Source organism: Mesoplodon bidens (genome assembly GCF_964165515.1).
Source record: "Mesoplodon bidens genome assembly, chromosome: X".
NCBI classification, from domain to species: Eukaryota; Metazoa; Chordata; class Mammalia; order Artiodactyla; family Ziphiidae; genus Mesoplodon; species Mesoplodon bidens.
In genome coordinates this window covers 25151171-25166990 of record NC_138163.1, presented here as the reverse complement: position 1 = coordinate 25166990, position 15820 = coordinate 25151171, and positions in this window count along the sequence as shown.

The following is a 15820-nucleotide window of genomic DNA, read 5'->3' as shown; positions in this document are numbered from 1 at the left end:
TGAGATGAGGTCACACTGGGTTAGGGCAGACCCTAAGTCCAATGACTGGTGTCCTTATAAGAGACAGAGAGACACATACAAACACACAGGAAGAGTATCATATAATGACAGAGGCAGAGATTGGAGTGATGCATCTACAAATCAAGGGATGCCAAGGACTGAGGGCAACCACCGGAAGTCGGGAAGAGACAAGGAAGGATCATACCCTAGAGCCTTCAGAGGGCCTGCCAACACCTTAATTTTGGACTTCTAGCCTCCAGAACTATGAAGGAATAAATTTGTGTGGTTTTAAGCCACCCAGTTTGTTATGGCAGCCCTAGCAAATGAATACACCTGCTTTATTTTTCTGCATAGCACTTGCCATCTGACATAGTACATATTTATTTTGTTTATTATCTGTTTCCCCTGACTTGAGTAAAAGATCTGTGACAGCAGGAACTTTGTTTTGTTCATACTGATTCCCTAGCACTAAGAGGGTGTCTGGCACATAATAGATCCTCAATAAACATTCCCAGAAGGAAGGGAGGGAGGGAGGGAGAGAGGGAGTTAGTTTACTATTCATATATACTACATTGAACGCTATGATTTTTGAGTTTATTTTTTGCTTTTAATTTTAAGATGGTTTTGATGTGAAGCTTTTATGTGTTCAAATTCATCTTTTTTTAGTGGTTTCTGTCATCAGTGTTATGCTTAAATTACCTTTTCTCAATGTCATGACCATATAGTCACCTTATTTTCTTCTTAGTATTTTATAGTTTAATTCTTGTTTTAATTGTTCGTTATGAAAAATTTAAAGGAAAGTAGAGAGATTAAGATAATGTGCAGTTTCATTTTTTATATTCAACCCTTCATCCATCTGGAATTTACTTTGATGTGTGGAATGAGAGCTTTAACTGCTGTTTTGTTTCAGGTTTTTTCAAAGTAGTTAACCAATTATCCCAGGAATTTTTACTAACCTATCTTTTCTTTACCAATTTGAAATGACACCTTAATGATCATCTAAACACATATATACTTCCATCTGTAGAACAGCATAGAAATCTCAGCAACAGGCATCTATTTTTGTTGTAGCATCACTTTTAAAATGCTACTTTATAAGTTTTAGTATCTGTTAATACAATTTCCACTTCATGATTCTTTTTTTTCGTCACCATTTTCTTGACTGTTCTTCCCCGTTTTTTCTTACAGACAAACTTTAGAATCGTCGTGAAGTTTGGAAACCGTCCCTTCATGATACTGGTTGGAACTGTATTAAATTTATCCGTGTATTTACGGGAGAAAGCTGCCGCTACCTCTATCCTGAGGCCCTGTCCTGATTCGCATCTTCATCTCCCACTTGTAAAACAGTCTCCAAGCCAGCCTCTATGTTGCTGTCAGAGAGGTCTTACTAAATGGGCAAATGTAGATTATGCCATTTCTCTGCCTAAAACTCTTAAGTGACTTCTCTTTCCATTTGGGACAAGGTTCTGTGATCCGGTCCTAACCTACTTCCGTCCTCACATGGGCCGGCCCATTCTGAACCAAGTGTAGTTCCTTGGAAGAACCTCCATCTGATCTCTTCTTTTTGCATAAAAAACTCTGCCTAAAAAAGACCCCTCATTGGCCTTCCTGCCTACCTCCTCTCAGGCCCCCTTTCCTGACACTGGCCCTGGGAAGGACTTCCTGACTCAGTCACTCTCCATTCCCAACCTGGGTTACGCGCCCTCCCCCCTGCCTCTGGACATCTAGCCTGGCACTTACTGTACTGGTCCCTAATCGTTTATTTATCAAAACCTCGAGCCTACTCCACTCCTACTCAAAACCACTTCTTCTGAGGCTTCAGTCTCCCTAGTTACTTAAGAATAAAGCTGGACTATGATCTATAAAGAAGGATTCTTTCAGCTAAAATTTTATACAGTCCCTTGTTTCAAAGCTAATATAACAGGATTGCCAAAAGGTCAACTTCTAAGTCAACATATGTTTGGGCTAATTAAACCGATGCCATATCGGCTCTTCTGTCTGGGGAAAATTAATGCCCACACTGATGACCTTGAAAAACCATGGAATATTAAACTACTCTCTGAATCAAAGGCAAATAATATACCTGGTAGTGCTTCTCCTGAACTTACTGTAAATCTTTAGAAATGAGTAAGCTACATATGGTATGTTACTAATTTTCCATATAACTACCGATTTAAATTACCCCTTTCCCCCAAATTCTAAACAAATGACTTAAATGCAAAGCACTTTTCAAATTATTGGAGATAGATCTAACTTTAACAAAGACAGATCAGATTATTTGAAGCTAGAAGAGAGCCGAGGATCGCCCAGGTCAGCCTTGATTTTAGATGAAGGAATTGAGACTCAAAAACAGGCCAAGTGGCCTACCCCTCAGCAACAGAGCCCCTCCACACATGCCCATTAAAAGTGGAAACTGCAATAACTGCATACTAGCCACCTTTGGAAAGCACCAGCGAACCACTAGAGACAGTAAACTCGCATTATTAAAGTGGAGGTTTGGTGGTGTTAAGGATTATAACAAATAAGCTTTAATCCCTTCTTTTACTGAGCTACTTTATTAGAGGGGAGGGAGACCTTTGCTGTGCTGCCACATCAAACTGAACTATGATTAGGCACCAACAAAGTAGTAAGCATTAGACAGCACAGGAAATATCTGTAGAGTTCTTTATGCTTGTATAATTGCCTCAAGCGTTAGTCACTTTAAAAAACTCAAACACACTTACTTAATACTGGAAGACAGAATTTACTACCGAAAGCCTCTTTTCATTAAGATTTCACTTCATCACTAAGAAAATCCATCCCCCAAACCACTACCAAATAGAACACACTTAACCCACATATCCTTGAGGTAGACCAACGTTATCACTGTGTTTCCCCTAATGAGGAAACGGAAGCCTTAGGCAACTAGCTCAAGGATAAGTGCAATTCAGTAAGAGCTCCTCTTCCTGATTCAATTGGACCAATCTTATAAGGGAAAATTAAAAGGGTTTAAAAATTCGAAAATTCCATGGCAACAGGAAATAAGAATGACACACACATATAACATCTTTAGTTAGTCCACATCTTTTTGATAAGAAATAAAGACTAAAGATGAAATTTAAAATAGACTTCTTTTGTTGACTTTGTGTCCTAGAAGCTGAGGTCTTTCATTCTTTTTGAGCAGTCGTTCTCCAAGAATGGTCTCCAGGCATCGGTGGTACCTAGGTTGGAAACGCAAATCCTCAGGCCTCACCCTAGACCTACAGTCAATCTCTGGAGGTAAGATTGGGGATCTGTGTTTTAAAAAGTGCTAAAGTTTAAGAACCACTACAGGATCCAAACTGCTTTATCTGGGTGGCAACTGGCTGAATAACCTTAACACTTTTATTGTTATTAGTCAATATTCACTTTTTCTACCTTGTGATCTGCCCCAAACAGCTAACATGAGTAATTTCTGCTCAAGGTTAGTCACGCTACAGAACCCCTGAACTCCGAATTCTAATAAGCCTATGTCCAGGTTTCCAGCATTTACTAGCCTCCAAAGCAAGGTGGTATTTCTCCATCTCAGTGGCCCTTCCACCAAATGCTTTCATCATAGAACCCCAAACCGAGTGGACTAACAAGTTCACTCTACCCTCAGGTTAGATCTCAAATCTGCCCAGTTCCTCAAGGGCTGGTGACCCACTGGTTTACAACTTTGCATCTCCCTCATACGGATAAACACGTGTACTTAAAACAAAATGAGCACATTTTGTCCAAATATTTGTCAGCATAATAAAATTCCCCAAATTAGGAGTCTTGGTGCTTTATGCAGATGCAAACTTGAAAAGCAGACATGCCCAGGTTTCCCTTTAGGACCGCCCCACCCCACCACGGACCCAACCATGAGATTTAAAAAAAAAATCTTCCAGTATTGTTAATCTTTAAAAAAACAAAAAAAAGGGAGTCAATTTTTTTCAGATCTATAAATTTATTTTACAAATTTAGGTCCATTTACATTCAGTTAACAATCTGATCCTTCACCAAACTGCCAAAACACACCTTCATGATTTCAAATATTTTATTTTAAAAATCATTATCATCATTTTTAAAACTCCAGATGCATTTCAAAACATTTTTTAATGGCAGTAACTAGAGAAAGGATTTTACGATCTTACTTAAGTACCGGTAGACTGTCGTCAACAAGGGTCCTGCGGTTTACAGATGGATACCGTGCAATTTTTCTCCTATTATACTAATCAAAATTGCATCGTGATCCACCCGACAACAGCAAAACAGGTCATATTACAATTACCAAATATCAGAACTTACAACCTTTAAAAATTAAAATACAAAGACGATAAAAATCCTCCTTTCTTCCACAGGCCGGGACAAGTGCAATACTTTATACGTAACACAAGTAATGCAACAAATCCCCACCCATGGATGAATGGGTACGAAGGCTGGAGATGCGTGAGAAGGTAGTCACAGGGCCGCTGACAGAACACATTATCACAATCAGTTTTGCATGGATTTGCACAGCCATATATATACATATACGCTGAAATGCAAACCTGCAAAACTAACTGTGAGTAGCAGTGTCTTTGAATGTTCTCACCATCAACAAGAGATTTGTTATCCAAGAGTACTGGAAGTGCCCACACTACAGTAGAGTGATGCCAAAACTACCTGCACTGTGAGCACTTTGGTACTACTGGGACCCGATCTTATCCTTGGTACAAAAAACCGTATGCTGCTCACAACCCCACCCTCTGCTCCCAACAGACAAGGACAAAGCCAAAGACAAACCTCTGAAACGTGTCCTATGCAAATTATTAGTCAAGGCATACTTTCCAATGCTGTGTATCAGGCAGCCTGTGCCAGAAGGGGCATTTAGGGCAGTAGATTCTAAGCTGCTTCACTAACTGCACTAGATGCACCTTAACACAAGAGACACATTATGAGAAACAGCTCAAAAGCACCAACAGCTTCATTATGCACAAACTACGGGTCTCAGTAGCCATTGATTAAATCACCATGGTAATGTAAGAAGTGCTTGCATTGCAGTAGATCTCAAAAAGCTACCTGCACTGTAAGCACTTTTACATGGCCAAGGCCTATTCCTGTAGCAAACTGTCTTCCACGAGCTCTTCTTTTTCGTGCTCACAGATCTATTCAGACTCACCTGGTTCGGAACAGAAACAAAAAACAAAAAGACAAATTAGACACTGAACAAGTAAACTACTAGTTAATATTCCTGAAACAAGCTTTTCTTTGGCTCAGAGTCCCAGCTAGGTTTTGGAATTTCAGCCAAGTCCTGAGAAATATTAATACTCTGAATTACTTACACAGAGTTGAACACAAATAACACTGGCAATTTCAAAAGTCCAATTCTTAAGTATAAGCGGATTTTGGACTTCCCCTCTCCATCTAAGAAAACTTGCTATCTGCCTCCCAGAAAATGTGCAGGCCCATTATCTCCCCCCCCCGATTTTAGAAGAGCTTTATCCAGAGAAAGATGTATATAAAAATCAGAAGACTATTTGCTTCTTGAGGTAGGGCTCCATACAAAAAGTGACCGTTAGATTAAATGAACATTCCCTGCCCCCAACCCATTAATAGACTATGACAGAAACTTTAAAGCTGGTTTAAGAAACACAGCCTTCTGCGCTCTTCACATAATGCACAGATGGCCTAGAGATGTCACATTTTGATCTATTTCAAAGGGCTCTTGTTCTGTTTAAACATTTATGGACCCATTTTCTCCATTAAACCCAAAGAAGGCAGATTAGCTCCTCTTCCCTTCTTGTCATTATCGTCCATAAGAAAACCTTCTCCATTCCCAAGTGCTTATCTTACCTAAGAACATGAAGCAAGGAAAATGAGCCTCTATTTGAAAAGGGTTCACAAGGTTACCCTACCTCTTCCGCGATGGGTTAAGTTTTGTCAAAAAAAGAAAAATTCAGAGACACAGAATCTGTAATGTTTAACTAGTGACGGAATTTTAAATGTTGGACTTCCTTCATGGTACCCCAGAGCATTAATCTAGTCTTTATAAGAAAACTCCTTAAACCTGATTCATAAAAATTACACTTAAATCTAAAAATCTAAATTCTATGGGGAAAGAAGAGTGAAATTAGTGTAGAAAATAGTACCATTTTCCCTCTTAAATTGGATTTCTCCGCCTGTAAAGTATTTTTTCTCCCTTAAAAAATACTCCAAACTGGAGTCAAAAACGCATAATATTTGCCAACTCAACTTGGCAACATTGAGCCCCTCACGGGTCAGAGAGAGCGCCTTCTACAGTCAATACCTTTCTTTAACCGTTCATCTGGTATACCTCGCGCGGCGCCGGACAGCCACTCTCCCACTCCTTTAAAATGTAAAAGGAAAACAACCCGCCCCCCCAAAAGCTTCCAAGCCCGCCTTTGTGAATCCCTCGGCCTCTTCCCGCGCCTCTCACACTCTTACCTAGTGCTCCCGTTGAAGTCCGGGAGCCGCCCGCGCGCCCAGGGTGTGCTCCAGCTGCTCACACCACGCGCTCCCGTCCTCGTGCTGCAGCCGCCGCCACCGAGATTAAAGAGAAAGAAACAAAGCATCATGGGAAACGGAGTTCTCCATTCAAAGCACCAAAAACGCGCCAAGCCCACGCCTCCCTCCCCCTCCATTCCCGGGTTGGTGCGAGAGAAGCCAAGGGGGAGGGGAGTCCTTTTTCCCCCCCTCCACGTGCACCCCCTCATTCCGCACCCCCCAAGCTCTCGTGGAACCTAAAGGTCAGCGATGGAGGAGAAAGGGGGAGTCGTTTCCCGCGCGCTCCCCACTACCCCTCAACTGCACTCTGGTACTTTGCTTTTCTCAAGTCCCGCCCGCTCCGTCCCCTCCCACCCAGCCAGTCAACTCTCCCCGATCAGAGCTGCCCCAACGAAGGTTCTCCCCTTCTGCCCCGGCCGCTGGCCCGGGCCACCCCGCGCGGGACTCGGCCCGCGCCCGCCCCTCGCAGGTGGCGCGCCCTGCGATCCCACACCGGCCACCCCTCTTCCCGTCCCCCCCGCCCCACACACACCCCGGGCCGCGCGCGCCACCCGAGCGCTCGGGGGACCAGGCGCGAGCGCAGCCTCCCGCAGAGCCCGAGGAGGAAGAGAAGCGAGGAACAGCGTTCAGGAAATTAATCGGGGCCGCGAGAGCACGCCTCACCCAAAGTGCCCCCGGCCAGAACGACGCGGGGCCACTAGCCTCCCTGCCACCACTCGAGGAGCGCTCCGTCCCCTCGGCCCTCCGTCCGAAGCTATATCCCTGGGAAAAGCCCGCCCCTCTGCCTTTAATAGCCCAGGGAAAAAAGCCCGCCCCCGCCCACCCGGCCCGCACAGGAATTAGGAAACGGAACCCCCACCCCGCCAAAGCGAAAACCCCACCGAGCCCCAGTTACCCACGGGCCGAGCGCAGTCGGCATTTTCCCCTCTTTCCCCCGAGCCGGAGTCTTTAATTAAAGGCGCGCCTGGGACGCCAGCCCGGGCGGCGTCCGGTGCTGGAGCCGGTGCCACTGGCGCCGAGCCCGGGATGGTGCACTCGCTACCACCTCGTCCGGTCCCGCTCCCGCGGTGCTCACCCCATCCCCCCACCGGAGACAGACGACGAGGCCCACGGAGCCGTGGGACCGGGGTGTCCCCCACCCGGCGCGCGCATGCGCGCCACCTCTCCGCTAGATTGAAAGTGTTCCTAAGGCCCCAAGAGGAAAGAAATACAGACACAGCATATTCACTCTATGCACATGTGAAAGTTTTAACCTCTGGCACCTTGTGCTACTGTTAGGAGGATTTCGCCTTTGCCAGGAGCCCCCCTCACCCAGTAAATCAGGGTTTCTTGGCAGGCATCGTTAACGGTAGCAGCCACCGAGTACATGCACAAATGCAAGGAAGATACGGTGCAATTATCTTGCTTTTTCTTCTCATTCCACAGCTAATGAGAACCAATTGAGGGCTGCCTGCTTAAAGGCCACAGCCCAAGGACGCTCTCTGTGAAAAGTAAGACGACGTCTTAGTTTAAGAAGCACAATAAAAATGGAATTAAGCATACAGCACTTTGAACACTGGGCAAAATGCGGTCATCAGACTATACCTACTCCACGTCCCTGGCGGACCCGGGCGCTGGGAGAGGGTCTGGGAGTGCGGGAGACAGTTACGAATCAGAGAGGGCAGTGAGCACGCAGGATCTGGGGAGGAAAGCACTGGAAAGCAAGCGGGGGTGAGAAGGGGGTGTGCCAAATGAAGCCGACCCCTCCCTCCCCACTATTGTTACCGCAGAAGATTGCGGCAGCCCAAAGCCCAGCGGGGGCCAAGGGCGCCATGTGATTCTCAACCTGGTGCACAGTAGTAGCTCAGGCAAGCCGATTACAAAAGACTGGCCTCTCCCGCTCCTGGTCCGCGATGGAGTCCAACCTGAACGGCCAGTGCCCCTCAGGCGTCAGCGGTGGAGGCAACGAAAGCCACACTCATTTCTCCAAAGGGAGTCACTCCTACAGGTGGGCTTTCTCCCCTTTTCATAAAACGCGCAAACAGAGTTTGCAGCCCACCCTGGCGCGTCTGCCTGATACTTTCTGGAAACTACGCAGCCCAAAGTTTACTGCCCAACCAGATCCGTCCTGTGAGATTGCACCGACTGCAATGCAACTTTCGACCTTTAATGGTAACGACTAGCAGTGGAAAGAAGAGGAGGGGGAGGGAAGAGATCTTAAACCCGACTTTAAGAAACATTGTATTAAAGCAAGATAAGAACAGTACCTTTGAGCTCGAGCAAAACCTGGAGTAAAAAAAGGGTTTTTGCGAAAGTGGCGCGAAGATAATATCATGTGATCCGACCCCAGGGCGTCTCCTTCCCCTTTTGCCAAACTCCCCTCCCCCCGAAAAAAGGGGGGTAGGGGAGTTACATCCGTTCCTCACAAACTATTAGCATAATTAATTGTGTCCTGCAGCTGCAGCCAGAGCTCCCGTTCAATGAGTAAACATATCCTCATCCTCTTCACCATCAGAACAAAAAGACCCATTACCCTGATTTTGGAAAATGTTCCCAAATAAATCTCATTATCATCAAAAGTCTTAATTTGGCATTCCGGCTCTGTCTATGTGTCTTGGTTTGAGAGACAGAAGAGAGTTGGAAAAGATGAAATCATCCTATTAAAAAGGAACAAGCAGAAGCAGCACTTTCAATGGAAATACCATGTTGAGGGACTTCACTAGCTTAAAAATTTCCAAAAGTTTTAAACAGTTCATTAAACAAGACATCCTCCCAGAGTCTTCCTACTCGCCCCCCCAACTCCCACCCCTCCTCCCACCCCTCCTTCCCTTTAAAGCCAGAACAATACCCGGAATAAGGTATTTTGAGATTGCTTTACCAGGATATTTTCTTGTTCTTAATTTTTTTTAATGCTTGCAACATATAGAATGTCTGGATCAAGTTCCCAACTAGCGAAAATAATTTCTTCCATCTCAGTACCTGTGCAGTGCAAGGTAAAATTAAGTACAAGATATAGGTTACTATAAAAAAACAACTAGGACATTTTGATACATAAGTAATGTATTTTTGTCTTTTTCTTTTGGAAAAAAAATGTAATCATCAGCCAAAATACCTAGAGAATCAAAAAAAGCTAAAGAACAAAGCATTTCACACACACCCCTAAAAAGTCAGAATAGCTAACAGCTCAAAGAAAAGCACGTGATCCCTTCATGCTTTAAAACTTGTGGTCATGCTGAGGCTAAAAGCTAAGAGCTTGTGACCCGGCAACCCCTTCCCCTCCCCCAGACCACAACCCAGGGCTTAAGGCTCCAGGCTCCCACCAGGCTCCTGCTCGCTCCCAGTATTGTGAGACAAACAATACTTAGGCATTCTGCAAAATAAAGGAGCCACAACTCCTAGCTCCAGTCACATCATTTACGCCCAAACAGATTGGCCTGTGTGTGTGCATATGTGTATGTGGTATATATGTGCATGGGTGCGTATATATGTATATCTCATATAGAACATATGCTTACACAGAAGCCCAGATGTTCTATATGAATGTGTAAGGAAGGTATCGAAACTGGCCAAAGGAAGGGAGGGAGAACTTATCTAAGAATTCTCATCACAAGTTAAAATTCTTGCCACTATTTTGAGTTTCTGATGAATTTAAAAAACAGATATCCTGTGAAGAATTGCCCCCCAAATAGAGATACTTTGAGCTTTCATCTGCCTGAAAAGGAGAGGGGGATTCCTCTATATTGATTCTAGATGTAACTGTGCCATAGAAAGCAGCAATCTCAAGTAGTTTGGATTTTAGCACCTTTAAAAATACTGGTAGTTGACATTTTACCCAGTTAAGAAATCATTTTACTTGATTTAGAAATAATATTAAGTGGCTCTGTTAAACCTAATGATTGGTATCTTAGGACAAAAAGGTCTCCATGGAAACCAGAAAGTAATTTAAGAGTATTATGTTCCTCACACAACTAGAATAGAGCTTTTGTTCTATGTGTATTTACTACTTTAATTTTTTGGACTACACTTGCAGTTAAGGTCTCTTACACTCTAGTTTTGCCTGGGATCAGGAAATCAGCATCCTCCTGCAGTACGTGTTTTGCTCCATTTGTGTGGTTCTGTGTTCGTATGTGAGTGTGGGCCCATGAGGCCTAAAACAAAGCCCGTAGATCAGAACACTCACTGAGCAATATGGGGGGCGGGGGGGCGGTGGAGGTTCCAAGGAGAAAATATTTCAAATGCTATTTTGCTATTTGATCCTAGAACAAGAACTGTGATTTCATGAGATTCAGATAAAACTGGTCTTCACTAACTTTACTTTTTTATTTTTAAAGTATTCATTTATTTACAAACATTTCATATTTTAAAAATGAATCAGTCTTGTTTTGAATGGCCAGAATATTAAGATAAAGTAACCTGAATAAAAGAAATTTGAATTTTTTGTTACTAAGCCTTAGTTTATGAAAATTTGTGTCAACAAAATGAAGGAAAAAATCTGAGTTAATAATGAACTTCTGAATGTTATTTCTTTTCAATAGCGTATACCAACATAAATCATGTAAGTAAAATAAACAGTACATCTTCAACTGAATAGTGTCAAATGTGAATTAAATATTAATTTCAAAAGGTTTATCCCTTCTTAAGAAAGAGAAAATTTCACTAATTGAACATGCACAATTATATAATTTGGTTTTTAAAATGTAGAAAGTAAAAGTATATTTATCCCAATCTCAAAGGGTTTTATGAAGATCAAATGGCAGCAAGAGGTGGATTGACTTTCTGAAATATGAATGTTTAAAATACACATTTTATTAAATTTCATTTGTTAGTAAACTTTACTTTTATAAACTGATCTTTGCTAACTTTGCTTTTTAAAAATAATGTGTGTCATTATTTACAAACATTTCTTATCCTTATTAATGAGTTAATCTTGTTTTGAATGGCAAGAATAATTAAATTACAGTAGAATGAAATTACATCTTGCATAAATCGGATGAGGTATGTGGGTACTAGCACTTACAACATGGAACTAATTTTGTTAATATGTGATGCTTTAAAATTACTGTTCTGTCAATCTTTGCTTCTCTCAGTAGTATGATAAAAGTTTCCTCTCACTAACAACGTTATTTTTTACAGGTCAAATATTTCAAGTCAAAATACTTATGCAAATATTGAAAAGATATCAAAATAATCTGCCTTTCATCAGTAGAAAAATTTCTTAAATTAATTCTCCTACCTTGAGAGTAGACTCAGCAGACAATAAAGTGATTCACTATTAAGATTAAATAGTGTTAAATGTATTTTTACACTCTGTTTGAAACACTTTGATTTTCCTGTTTATGTGACCTTAGAAGTGGAACTTCTGGTATTACAGACCATAAAATTGCTAGCAGACTGTAATACTATAATCAAAGAAAAAGCTATAAAACAGAAATGTTTTACACACATCACTTTTTTTCAATCACTTTTCAGATTAAATTTGTCCATCTTTGCACCATTATAAATTTTCTAAGTAAAAATAGTCATGGAACGGAACATGATGAAAGATACAGTTTTATCTTCAAAACGCAATCCCCAAAACTTATCATCATCACATCTTCTTCCAATGCAAGTAAATCGTAATGTTAAAGATTATCCAACTGTATAATAATTTTACACTATTAAGTGTGTTACTTGAAAATGTCGTGATTAAGAAGAGATCCCAAATATTCATCTAAGGTTAGAAAAATTTAAGTCATTCACTATTCTCTCTGCTATCACTGCAGTAAATCATGGTAATGTTCTACTACCTATGTGCAGAGAAAGCACAATGGTATTTTTTAGAGCTCCTCTCTCTTTTTTTTTCTCTCCCCAAAGATAACGTTTATCCTCAGCTTGGTAGTCCTCTGCTAAGCTTAGAGATTCTCTTTAACTGTCTCCTGACTTGTGATTGTTGAAGGAAGTAGAACTATTGTCTGGCCTTTTTCATGCTGAGGAGGAAGGCGCAGTGAAATGTGTTGAATTATCCAGATGCCTGAAAGGACGGCAATGAAAGCTTGGAACAACCTAAATAACAGGGCTAGCACTCACTGTAAAAGGGAATCTTTCAACAGATACAGCCTACAGAAGACATCTACTTTAAAAATGAAAGAGAGATTTTATTTTCCCAAAACAAATGTAATCTGGCTTACTTTTGAAATTTTTGAAATGATGTCTAAGTCAACAGGAAGACTGATGATTTAAAAATTCACCATGGAAGGACACAGTTTTCTTTTTTAAAAATCGTGGAATTTATAACCCCAACTTGGAGCTCTGTGTATATTTTTATTTTTTCAGAAAAGAGTGATCTATCCATAGCCCCCCAACTTTTTCAAGTCCTAATGAATTTAACTACTTGAAACTTTACTCCCAAGATTTAAAATATGATTCACATCACTAAGACAAATGGTTCCTTTATTGCTGTTAGTGATTCCATTTCTATAGCTGCTACTTATTAAACCATCTTTAAGAATTAAAACGGTTTATGTGCTGCTAGAAGATTAAAGCAAGAAGAAAGTGTGGAAGTTAAGATTTAAGTATGGGTTGCATATTTGTGAAAATGTTTAGATATCAAATAGATAAACTTGCTGAACTAAATAACATTATTATAGGATATGTTTTAAGTATTCAAGAACTCAAGGTTAAAGAAGCAAACATGATATGTTGGTATGTGTTACAAAAAAATACTGTACTACCGTGTGTTAAACCTTTTTATGTTTTTTATAATTAATTAACTAGACCAAAGTTCAGTGCTTCCTTGGAGGATATCAAGGCTAATAAACAAAGCCATTTTAAATATAGAGTCTGCTTGTTGATTTTGGAGAAACAGCAAGACAAATAATCCTGGTGAGTATCTAGGGTTAAATTATATTTTTAGAATGTAATACTTGACTAATCTGTAAATCCTTTCATATTTATTTCCTTTGCAATTTTGCCTTAAAGACTGTTTAAACAAAAGCATAGAAACCACTAGATCTTGAGGAAAAGTAGCATGTAGCTTCTTTAGAGTAAGATATACACCTTGCCTTCAGACTGAATTATAATCTTTGAGGCTTTCTTTAATTTGGTCTCAAAGAAAATTTGTTTTCTTCCTCTGCATATTTTAATCATGTTTTTTTCAGTTGTTGGCAATATACTTATTCTTCTGACATTTTATTATTTATTAGTGTATCTGGATGTTATATCTTTTATTAGTTACTAGATATAACCTTTTATTTATACCCTAACCCAAATTATTTACAAAAATTTAATGTGCCTAAGGATAATCAACAAATTAGAAATTGAGTAGATCCCATTAGTTTGGTTAATCACTTAACAAAACGAGACCAATTTTTATTTGCTGTATTTGTCCCACTCAACTAATTACCCTTCCTCATTAAGCTTCAAAAGGCTCTTCTTTAAACAGCAGTTTATAACATCTTTAAAAACTACTGGTGGGGGGGGAGTCAATACATTTACTTGATTTTTACCTGTGTGTCAGAAATTTAAATATAAAAGTTAAGAGAATTCATTTTATATTTTGGTTCCTAAACAAAGTGTCCTATTTATGCTTGTTTTGGTCTACAGTTCCTTGGTTTTCTGCAACTTCAACTATTTCATTTACAATTCAAACCCACCATTCTTAAACTAATCTCTATACTTGATTAATCCCTGCATGCATACTGCATCTTTAACTCCAGTAACAAAGTTACCAAGTATACACAAAAGTCTTGATATTTAAGATCTAAAGCTCCTAAAAAATTAATCCTAAAATTAATTTTGCTGGCTTTTAACACTATCATATATTTGCAGCTACAGAAATTAATTCTAGTATTTAACAGATTATCACAATTTTTGAAAAAAAAAATCCCAAATTCCAATTTGCCTTTCACTTTGCCTAACTCTTGGTCAAGTTTGTATGTCCTTTCAATACTAAGTTTATGATGAAATACTGTACATAACAGCATTAAACCTTGAAAGGGCATAGCAGAGTATCTTTCAAAGGATAGTTTGAGCCAACATTTTAGGTTGGCAAGGTCCTTAGTGGGCATCTAACCTAATCACTTCATTTTACAGACAAAGAAACTGAGACCCCCAAAATAATTTGCCTAAGATGCCTCCACTAATTGTCACAGAGCCAGATTAAAGAAAACCACTCTTTTGGTTCATTTGGAAAGAAATCTAGATAGTTTTTTATTTACTTTCAAGCTCGACTTTCCCGTAGGGCTGTTGTGAAGATTAAATGAGATAATGTGTGAAAGCAACAGAGTGATCACAATGCGTGAGTGCTCAATAAATGTTCTTTTTCCTTCTTTTCTCTTTCCTGCTGATGCCCTATGCCTTATTATCAGCCTCCTTGCCAAGACCCCAACTTCTTACTGTCAAGATTTGGGGCACCAGAGTGCAAGCAAGGCACTGAAAGAGAGTTTTGGGAGACTTGCGCTATCAAAAATGTAACAATCTAATCATCCTCACGCTTTAGCTATGATCTGATTACACCAGCTGAAAAGACACACAAACTGTCATCCTTCTACTCAAGTGTTCCAAGGAACCTGGCTGTTGTACAGGGAAATGGGTACATTTCTCACCCTCTGCCACCCCCAGTCTAGGTCGGGATCCCCAATCATGATACCAAGTAATAATGAACATTTGACCATCAAAATGCAACTTTATGTTCAAATTCATAACCTGCAAACTGAAATTTGCCTCCTGTGTTACTTGCGTCTTAGATTTTTCTTCAACTATACAGTTAAAAAGGAGAAACACAGCTCACTCTCTGGTGCCTTTATATGTACTAGCTTGACATTAAAAGAGCTGTTAATATTGTATAAACTGTTATACCATCTGTGTTATAATTCTGCCTCATCAGGTTTTATGGAGTGCCCCCCCTCCATTTCCTTCACTCCACCAGGCATGTCATCAAAGGAGAATAAATTAAGTATTGTGCCAGAAAATGTGGTCTACTTTCTAAAAGGCATCTATCTCTAGCTTTCAGAAATGCCTTTTGGAATGAGCAATGTGGAAACAGTGTCCCCATTGTTGTATAGGAATGTCATGAATTGGATCCCCACCCCAGCCTTTTATAGAGAAAAAGAATAAAAAGCGTTCATCTGAGTTTAAAATTATCATATTTTATAGCATATGCTAACATGCTAATGAGATGAGGTATTATCACATCTTTGCTGAGGCCATTATGGATAATTGAGCTTTGTCCATCCGCCCCACTAGATTGTAAACTCTGTGATGGTGGAGACAACTTCAACTTTGTAGTTTTATGAGACCCTTTCAGAGTGTGTTGACACTTCCACTGTTGGTCTAGTGACTAGGTTGAATATTTGTATTGGGGGATATCAGAAAT